General features: G+C 36.5%; 1 non-coding gene across 1 annotated transcript; it reads right to left on the reverse strand.

The window, feature by feature from the left end:
• Positions 1-1,096: 1,096 nt before the first annotated feature.
• Trnav-cac (transfer RNA valine (anticodon CAC)) lies at positions 1,097-1,169 on the reverse strand. Its single transcript has one exon. It is a non-coding gene; the product is annotated as a tRNA-Val (tRNA).
• Between the last annotated feature and the right edge of the window lie 10,308 nt (positions 1,170-11,477).

The raw sequence follows: 11,477 nt of genomic DNA on the forward strand, positions 1-11,477 counted from the left end.
GTGTTGTCAGGTTATGTTGCAAAAACAAGCAAAAAAATTTGAAAAACAAGCCCAAAACAAGCAAATTAACACAAAAACAAGCCCAAAAACAAGCAACAAAAAACAGTCAAAATAGCAGTTAAAAAGTTGCAATATGGCAAATTTTTATAATACAAAACATTCTATAGAGAAATAAAACATAGTAACTTTAGCGGGTATAGCATTAGCATACTTTATTTCAGGCAAAATATAACATAATTAAAATAAAATAAACTCAAACGTTTTTGACACGTAGGCTACGTGTGTCCTCATCAGGAATTAAATCTGAAATACGGTACATAAAATGAAAAATTGTAAGATAAATTTCACTTTGCACTGTAACTAAAATGTGATAAGGAGTAAATAAGGATTTACTAGGCTATAATGACACTACCAGGCAGAAGCACACACTAGTTACCCCTGTTGACTACCTGGCTATGGCTACTGACTTGTGACATTGTGAACTTGAACTACTGACTTATGACTAAACTTGTGACTTGAGTTGTTGACTGGTCACTGTTGTGTGTGCTGGAATTCTTGGAAAGTGTCTGGTGGAAAAAGAAACCGCTGCCCAGTGTGGCCAGATACAAAATCCGTTTAAACAGAAAATTAAAACAGCAAAAGTTCCATAATATTTAAAAATGTCATAATAATTTAAAACATCTAACAATTATACCAATAAAATGAAATATTTCAATAAAAATAAAACAACAAGCACAAAAAAAGCAACCCGCAAGTCTTAAAAAAAAACCGCAAACCCAGAAAAAAACAAGCCCAAAAACAAGCAACCCGCAAGTCTTAAAAAAAGGCGCAAACTCAGAAAAAAACAAGCCCAAATTCGCGGGAAAACCGCAAGGTTGGCAACACTGATGGAGATCCTATCAACCTTGTTGAAAGACTGATCGAAGCCAACGGATGCCAAACGATTTGGCTACACTGGCGGCGGAGACAGTTACAATAATAATAATAATAATATTCCAGCTATTAATATGCTCTATGTCTATAGTGCAATTGCTGATCAAAGAAAATACCTCAAAAACTAAAGAGAAAAAGACATGTGTAAAAATTGTATTGCACTTGTTTCAGCCCGGGCTCGAACCGGGGACCTTTCGCGTGTGAGGCGAACGTGATAACCACTACACTACTGAAACTTATGCACGTACAAAATGATTGCATTATCTGAATACCTGCGTGCCTGTTTAAAGCTTCGGTAATTATTTCACATCAAGGCAAATCTATTTTATACAAATTCAACTTCTTTCGACCTGCAGACGTTGAATCAATGTAAAGTAGATCGGTTTTGCAAGTTTGGTTATATTACTGTACATACAGCAAATTTTGTTTTATAATTTCTGCACCGGTCAGTGCGCCTTTGCAGTAACCTTATTTTTTTTACACACCAAGCAATTTGAGCACGTTACAATGCCTGGTGTGACGTTCTATGACGTCATATCAATCCATACTCGTTTGCTTATGAATAATGTTGTGCTCAATTAAAATTATTTTCTCTATATATAGACCAAGCTGTGGAGTAGCTATTGTATTAAATATATGCCAATGTATAAACCTTTGTGACTTAGATATCTGCTATAGTATGTTCCGTAGCAATGTGTTAAACCAGCGGTTCTCAACCTGTGGTCCGCGGGCATTCGCCTGGTGGTCCGCGTGCAAAGTCTGAAATCGTTGTTTTCTAACCCTTGAAATCTATTTTTGATCAAGCTTGTTGCTCATTTCAACGATAGCTTTCGGGTTGCTGTTCTGGTTTAATTGGCTGACATTTTTAAACAACTGAATAAACTTAATTCATCGCTGCAAGGAAAGCAGACAAATTTAATTACCCTCAGTGATAAAGTGTCTGCTTTTACTAAAAAACTTGATCTTTAGAAGACAAGATTATTGCAAGGTAAGTTGGACATGTTTGGTCAATTGAATTTGGACGAATTCACTGACAAACCAGAAAATGCTGAAATCAATAAACAACTGTTGATGAATTTTATTTCTGACCATGATTCGATGTAGTCAGTCACTGCAGGATACACTGGCTATGTAGTCAGTCAATGCAGGATCAATTTACTTTGGTGATTTGAACGTTCAGAGCTTTTTGTGAGTTTCCAGTCCATTTCTTGCACACATTGATTCTTTAAAGTTACCAACATTGGAACTGAACCAATTCATTGAACTGACCTGTGACACTACTTGAATATGTTGCATCCCAGAGTGAGCTTGATGAAATTATGGATACAAGCTTCACATGAGCAATTGAGCATCCACAACTGTCTCAGAAAGCTATGAAAATAATTTTACCGTTGGCGACATCTTATCTTTGTGAATGTGGATTTTTTGCACTGGTTACAATAAAAACAAAGTATCGTTCACGACTTAAAGTCGAAGATGAACTCCGATTGAGTCTTTACGTATTACACCTCGTTTGGATATGCTGTGCTCAAATGTGCATTGTGCAAACTCAAGGCTAGCTCTAAATGTAGCATTCTTTCTAATACTAGCTGCTGTTTATTACTTAGCAAGCAGTAAGTGACATTTGTTCGTTACAAGGGGAGAAGGAAGGGAAGGGGAGGGGAGTAGTGGTCCGTGATTGAGACACAATTTTTTTAAGTGGTCCTTGAATCTCAAAACGTTGAGAACCTCTGTGTTAAACAACAGCAACATTTTTTTTCTAAACTCTTTGTCACAATGTTGACCACGTAATCCATGGAAGGTTGTAGTGCACATTTTATTGCATTTCTCCTAAAGTTTTCACGCTTTTCATAACTGTTTGTGTTTTTACCACAGCAGATGAAAAGAAAATTTTTAGTGTAGTGGCTCAAAAAACAAATGATTTATTTGAACTGAAACGAACTCGCAAAATAAGTTTTTTTGTAGTCAACAAGACACATATGGGTGGAGGAGTGGCTGCATTGATTAACATTTACTTCTATTTATTGGGGATTGGCTTCTCAAATGCAGTCATGGGTATTTCTCGTCAATTTCGATATGGTTTCTACTCTCATGTTGTTGCTAACTGCTGAATAATCAGAAAAACGTTTTTGTGGTGTTCGCCCAACTTTAATTAGTTGGCGTGTGCAATATTTTTCTATCCAGTTAATCTTGCATGGTAAATATATATGCAAATTCTACACACCCTATTGGCGTAGGGATAAAAGTTTTAAAGTATGCGAAACTATTTATTTTCTTCACTCTCTGACAGCTTCGATGTGTGATCTTCAAAGCAGAAAGATACGGATAAAAGACTTTTCACGCGGTTGTACTTACTCCTAAAAGCACATCTTATCATCTATTAGGAATTGCTTGTTTATTGCATCAGCAGATAATGTAGACTTTACCAATCTTATGACTGAGACACTCCACTGACCCCTTCTATTGGAGGGCGTCACATGAATTGCTCACTAAAGCAGATAGCGATAAAAAAAAACGTCTTTCTGCTATAAAACAACCAAACAAAACTTTAGAAAACTTGCCTAGGCTGCTGGCCTAGTGACAAAATATCTACCTTCAAATGATTAAATAGTGATAAGAAAAACGGCTTTCTGCTGTATAAAACCAGTCAATAATTCAGTAAACTTGGCTCAGGCTGCTAGCATTGTGAAAAAGTATTTGCCTCCTAGTCATTAGATCTGGGTTCGATGCCTTGCCGAGTCATCTACTGAGTAATAAGAACATAGCAAGATAAACACAAAATTGAACTAAAAGCAATACATTTATTTCGAACAGAATTTATTCATAAAGAGTTTTATTGGGACCAAAAACTGGCTTAATTTGCAGAATTGAGTGTTTCGTGTCACATTTACTAAGAATTTCACTTGAATTAATAAATCCCCGTTATGAATACAATCACTCTGCAGCCGGAAACATTCTATAATTGTTTGTGAGGATTTGTTTATGGAGTTTTCTCTCCTCCATCACGTTTATTCATTATCATTTGTAGCGTACATGAAAACAAAAACATTGTATGCCGCACGTCAACAAGTTGTGAAGAAAGCCACTGGCACGAAACCAAAGCAGCCCTGACTATTTTCATGTAGGATGAGTGGGCTGTGTATGGATACCAACTGCGCTAAGCGGGGATTTTTATAGCAAGCCAAATCGATCAACGTTTTGCTTTTTTTATACAGCTCTCTTCTGTTTGTGTTCTGGATGTGATGTTTCACTGCTAGGCAAAACTTCATATTTTTGGCTTGTGTTTTTTTTTGCTGTTGGTGCATTGCATGTATTAAAATTAAGATGCCATCTTACTAAGATGCGTCACGTACAAGAATAAAAGTTTAGCTTGCTCTTTTGTGGGGAAGAAATTTTGCTATTTGGCAATAAACTTAACAATAGTATTTGCAAGCTAGAGTAAACTACTACTGATGGAAACCACCCGAGAAAGGATAAAAGAGCTTGCATTGTTTTCACATCAGGAACAGGCTCTTGTCACGCAAGATTGCATCAAAATCCTTTCTTTAGCTTTTCAGATTCTTGTGATGTTTAGGAATACATTTTTGTTGCAACACAGTTAGGTCGGACCATGGCCTACTCAAATACTCAATTTACTGAATGTAGTATTCTCGTATGCCACTGTCGGGCTTAGTCTAAGCTTGAGATTACCGAGCTGTCGATCATTGTGAAAATTAAAAAAAAAATTGACATGATGGTTTTATGTACAAAATCTTGAAAAATGGTTAATTTGCGAGTAGCAAGCACAGCGAATTGCTTGTTTTGTAGTGCCAGGAGATGCTCAATTACGCATACTCAGCAAATGCCTGTTATGTCGTCATAATACAATGCTATTCATAATAAACGACAGAAAACAAAAACAACAGAAAGCAGACTTTGAATTTTAGAAAAATCGCCAATCAAATAATAAAGCCATCCACTGACGTCATTTGAGCCATTCTCGGTGCCATTTCTATGCGCCGCGTGACGTGGCGAATAAAAATAGACGGCCAGACAAGCCGCATGCTCTGCTGGTTGGAGATTGTTGATGACTGAAGCCATTGTGACGTGAAAGGGAAACTTGTTCTCAAGACAATCAGTATGTTGACATGGTCATTGTTCAACTGCAGTGATATCAGCAGCAGCCCAATCAGACAGCAAATCAACTGTTTTTTTACATTGGTGTACCAATTGGATGTAAATTGCTTTCCACCACTGGCTAGGCACATTGCGACAACACATGTCGCGGTTCTACCTGGCGCCTCGTCATCAAAAAGCACCATACATCATATCGATGATGTGGCAGATTTTCCAAGCGACAACAACCAGTGTTTTTTACCGTGAACAAAACACGATTGAATTTGATGCAAAATATAATGAATTTCGTCAGCAGGTAGCAACTGGTACGCATCACTTGCAAAAATAGAATGTTAAAATGAACAACTATTACTCTTGGAAAATCTATTACCTTTTACAACTAAAATGTTGGAGGGGTAAAAATAAATCTTGGGAGAGGCAAGTATTTTAATATTTGAAATAAAGAGTCTGTTTAAAAGTACAGCTACTGAATGCAGGCAAACATTTATGCAACGTCATACAACATTCGGTACAATGTTATTAAAACGTAGCAATAGTATTAAAAACCCATTTTGATGGAGGAGAAGGTAACATTTTGGGAGGTGGGCGATTGCTTTCCCAAGTTTCCTCCCCCCATGGCTACGTTAGTGATCTAATCATGTGTTGTTCGTCTTTTTTTTTTTTATGGCGCAACGCTCAGAGTTCAAGATGGGTACCACTACACCTTGCAGGTTTACAATTTTCTATGTTTTCCCTGTTGTTTGTCGTATTAAGGCTACCGAGAAGGTTTAGACAAAGTAAACAGGGAAGCAAAGAAGCCAAGTTTGGTTCCACCTTCAAGTGTGTCGTGTCTTGTCATAGACACATCCACATGTTCTCGGTAGGTGTCGAACGATTGCCGTGTGCCGTTTCATGTATGACGAACCACATTGTTTCATTCTGTTAGAAATAAGTTTCAGCTATTAATGCAAAGACATTTGCAAAAGTTTTATGTGTTTCTTTTGTGTGTTAATATTGCTTATTATTATTTTCTTTTCTTTATTGATGCTTTGTAAACCATGTCCCTCTCCAGACAGCAAATCAGCCGTTTTTTACATTGATTCAACGTTCGCAGATGTTGAATCAATGTAAAGTACAGCTGATTTGCTGTCTGGGATCGGTCATGCACATTCTGCAAAGATAATAAATTTTAAAAAGTAAACTCAAAATGCAAAAACGAAACTTATCTTTCAGACCTGCATGTTGTTGATGTGTTCTGAGCTTAATTGCTGAACATAAATTAAGACTTTGTTTATGAAGTTATATAATAAACCTTAAGATATCAGTCTCTTGGAAAGAATAAAAGTTCAAAGAATTGCACAAGATAATTCTTTGTTTGAAATAAAACAAATCAAAGTAACTTTTTGTCATTTACGATAAGTGTTGGCCTTTCCTGATCAGTAAGATTTAATTTTCTTATACCATTTCAACGTTTAAAGACATTTAAATAACCATAACCTTAGATTTTACTGTCTGGGTTGTCTGGTGTCTGGCTGGTATAGTTCTGGCAACACTATTAATAAAAGAAATAATTTTGCATTAGTTAAAAGTGCAGGCATCTTCGCAGTACTTATTTTTTCGTGATAAAACGCTAAAAAAAATCGTGTGACATTAAAATATCAATTGTCTAGCGGAGCGACTCCTAAGATATGTGTCTTCGTTCTAAATTTACGTTGCTATATTGGATGCTATCACTATGACGTCACAAACGTGCAGCAATCCATACTCGCGAATTGACGTGTTTTCAGATGAAATGGCAAAACCAAAGCGGTGCCAGATAGGAAAAGGTTTCCATAATATATGAGACAATTCCCGCCAGGGAATCAAAATTGCAATCGGACAAATTTAACACTTTCGAAAAGGTTTGACCGGCATTCGTAACTGGACCGATTAGCTTTTCTCAGTAAATACACCGTTTATCAACAAAGCTTTGTTTAGAGTTAAACATGATTTCATTAGAAAAATACTTTCTTAAAAAGAAGAAGGTATTTTTTTGGAAACACATCTTGACACTAAAATTGATAAAAATTTGAGAGAGAAAGCGGAAAAATTCACTATACGGCGTCGGGCAACTCTACGCTACTAATGTGGGACAGCGAATTTTAACACAGTCAGTGGTTTGCGTTGATATGACATATTTTGATTTTCAGCACGTCGATTGATGATGTCATACAATGTATTCATTGATGACGATTGAAGACGTCATTGATGGCGTCATACAATGAAAAACTTTTGATAATGAAAACAAACAAAAAGACAAATAAAAAATATAATTTTCACCGTGTGGAGCTAGACGTTCTTGAGCGAATATGTTTTATTTTCACTTTTATTCATACAGTAGCTGGTAGCATGATAAAGCTTTACATTTGGTATGTGACATCAGATCAGTTCTTCTGTTACTTTCACAATCTTGTATAATAGTACGTCACTTCTGTTTTGTAGATTGGCATTTTCCTTCTCAACACAGTATTCTTTCCATTACACTCCTTTAAATTCAACCTTCAAGGAATAATGGCACGATATACGCGCAGTAGCGCTGGCAGAAGATCCAATGGGTGCTTTGGAATTTGGGAAAATTTTAGAGGCTCCGATTCTTTTCTAGAAGTCTAGAAATTTAAAAAAAAACGCGAGTTCTTTAAAAGTGCGTTTGCATTCACTCCATTTTTATGGCAATCCTTGTTTTTAGGAAAAAATCATCAGAACTATTTCCTTAGTGATTTTTTTACTATTTTCTGTTTCAGATTTTCGTTTTCAAAAAAGTGAATCATATTTTACATATCTCGATTTGTGAGCCCCTGAATTTTAGGTGGTTACTAGTTCCACATTGTCCTCTCCTTGACCTTCTATACTTTTGCAGGCTGTCATTTTACAAGACTCTGGTCAGTTGAGCTTTGGAATAAAGTGTATAGAAATTTAGCTGCACTACAGGAAGTTTTGTAGTTCAATGCTTAATTTGTAGAAAAAGTTTACAGGAAAAAATTCAAACTGAATTGTTTTGTTGACGGAAAACTTTTAAATTTGGAAATCAAAGATGAAAGCGGACGATACAAATAATTGTAGTGTTTGCTTGTCATCACAAAGGGGGTGTGACAAACTTCTTTGTTTGTTCATAGCGATTTATTACAACACACACACTTCAATCAGCATAAGAGCCAATCCAATCAAATCTGTTTGTAGAAAGCCAACACGCACCTTTTTATGAAAGCGATACATCACTCAGGACGATTTTAAAATCCTGGGAAAAAATCTTTATGTTCCTTCAGTCAGGTGTTGCGTTTCGGGTCTGTTGTTACCGCTCCCTTTCCCCAATCCGATGATATCCCACCTTACGCGCTTTAACGATTTCGTTCCAGTCAGCAGCGCATCTCGATTGATAAACAACCCCAGCTACAACATGAGGTACACAGGTAGATATTAACTTAACATCACTTGCAAAATACACAGCACACGTATCAAACCAAACATGCGTGACTTAACATGCATAATATGGGCATGTATTTACTGTACGTCCAATATGTCTAGTTCAAGTATAGGTTGTTCACATCCCTGGCACTGTTGCAAAAAAAAAATTGAATATCAAAAAGAATATTGATTAAAATAAATTAGTAACTTCTAACTTCCTCGCAAGTTGATCGCAAAGCAATCAGGGATGACCAATGATGGTGTACGTCATATTGCAGTATCTCTTTAGAATTTAGATAATATGCAAAAAAAGCTAAATGTTTTCAGCACAGTTGTTCAGCTCTTGCCACAACGCAATGCCGCAGTTTTCACCACAAATCCCTGTTGTGGTTTATTCAAATCCATCATGCGTTATTACAAATTTCCTATGTCATTTGCTCTGTGATAATTTGGTCGGTTTTGCTGCAAAGCTGAGATAATGGTGAAACAAAGAGCTGCTGTGATGTACAATTGCAATGGTGATCAAACAGAGTAGCAAGACGCTGATGCGGCGCACATTGTGCAATTGCAATTTGCTTCAATGCCTACAACAGCAATTGCCAATGCATTGCGCCACTCAGTGCGAACGATGATGTAGCACTTCTGCAAAGCGAGGTGTTTCCCGGCATTTTTGTACAAATTACAATCGAAGTCACATGACAGCGATGACAGTTGCACCAGTTTGTTGAAATCTTGTGTCTGCTCTTTTGATTGAGTTTTGATTCATATTTACTCCCCAGCTCATATTGTCCCGTGCCGCCATATTTTTTTATTTTAGGCTTACGTGCAAAGTACAAGCTGCACTTCGATTTAGCCTCGGATAGCAAACAAAAAAACCGAAACTGATTGCAGACTGTAAATTATGAAACAACTTTCACACTGATGATGATAACTTGATAAGTTGACTGATGATTGAACTGTAAACAAATTTTTTATTTGAGGAAATCAAATTCAAGCATTTGATGAATCTTTGACATTATAAGGTGAGTGATACAAAATGAAATTTGTGCTTGTCGCTTTTCTTGCATCGTTTACTCAGCCTACGCTGCGTCTGCGTGTGTTTATGCAAAGATACGTCAGGCGACTGATGGCCTCACAAACAAATTGAATTTAATGTTTAAACTTTTAAACTACTTCGGATGTAAATATGAGCACTTTCAGCCTAACACTGTTTCAAGTTTTGCAAAAACTTTACCGAAAAGAAAACAAGCTGCTTTACTATAGTTTCACTGAAGCTTTGCAGTTGCAGAAGGCCACATATGTGTGTAGTGTAGATATGTTTTCATTGGACTACTTGTAAGCACGAAAAAAGATTTTCGGTTTGTACTCTACTTTTGACGGAAATGTGTAACAAAAAAGCAATGACTTGCCCTTTCCAGGTAAATAAAGGCAAGTCAACATGACACCTCCTTTCAGACAAAGGTTTGTTGCGTGGTGTTGCGACATCAGCGTCGCAAATACAATCCTACCCAAACAAAAGCAGAAACATTTATCAACGGGTCAGATGCGGCCTGAGTAGATTTGATAGTGAGGGGTTTTATCTTGCGGGATTTTTTTAGTTTTGCTGAAAGGTTTCTTCTTTTTTTTATAATATACATGATATATTTCCAATGTAAACAACTCCCTTTATCGGTAATATTTTATCTTGGGATTTAACAGGGGAACGAGAAAGTTATTTCTTTATGTAAAGTATTGCACCACAAATCCACCTAGGCTGCTAGGTTAAAGCAATCTACCTTTTTGTTTGGACAACTTTCTTAAAGAAGGTAGAAATTGTCTATAAATAGCTTCACTTTGTTAAGGCAATAAGTCTCATTCAGTTGGGTGGATTCCACAAACAGTCTCCTTGTCTCGATTTCTCTTTTACTCTTGCAAAGTCACTTTCACAAGCTCATTTGACAAACAACTCCAGTTGCTGGCAACGAAGGTGAACCCTTGCAGCTAACCAGTCGTTATCAATACTATTTTAGGCATAAAAGGAAATTTTATTTCGTGGAAAATATACTAAAGCAAAAGAAAGAAAACAAAAAAAAACTTTTCACAAACAGATTTTCAGCAGAATATTTGACCGTGCATGTACTTTACGACCTACACAAGAAGCAGTCATCATTCATTTTTATTTTTCTGCTCAACAATAAGGGAAGTTGGATAGGCGCGATTGTGAATTGTGCCCAAGGAAGTGGCTTTTGATGAATGATATTCCACAAACAATCTCCAACTGAACCAAGGCATTTGATTGAGAGTTTAGATAATTACATTTTGGGCCTGTCAGGGCATACTGCGGTAGGATGACTAAATCTTCAACAACTCGGCCTTCCTCGTTTCACTTTTTTGAAAAATGGTCACTCATTTCAACTACTGGGTGACTAACGTCCGGCTGACACAGGAATCGAACCGCAATCTCCGGTTTAAAATACAAGTAGGCTAACTACAGCGCCAACCCGATATACAAAGCTGTTCAAAGCTAGTTGTAAAAATGTATTTCGTGATGTTTTTGAGAGTTAACTTTTAAAATATTTTAAAATAAAGATTCATTTTTAAGTGAATTTGAAGATTATGACAATTCATGTTTTATATTTTAAGAGACTATGGCCTGAGTAAGACTTGAATTCAGGTGTTGTACGATAACAAAAAATCATGGATAATAATTTGCAATGGAATCTCTTTGAAGAGAACTTATATCGCAACTAGCAAAATTCCATTCTTTGTTGATCAATCGTCTGCAAACGTTAATTCAACGTAAAAGGATGCTTTTGTAAACTGAAAGTACAAAACTGAATGCTGCATATACACTGCCTGAACAAGCAGCAGTTACCCGAGCTGACGTACTTACTACGTACATCCTAACCATCATGATATCAAGTTGTTTGGCTTATGTTTCGTCACAATGTACACACGCAGACCTAGACAATACATGTGGTTCTGTGGTGCTCATCAATTTGCCAAATACACTTTTCAATCGATTTTGT

Source organism: Aplidium turbinatum, chromosome 14, assembly GCF_918807975.1.
Source record: "Aplidium turbinatum chromosome 14, kaAplTurb1.1, whole genome shotgun sequence".
Lineage (NCBI taxonomy): Eukaryota > Metazoa > Chordata > Ascidiacea > Aplousobranchia > Polyclinidae > Aplidium > Aplidium turbinatum.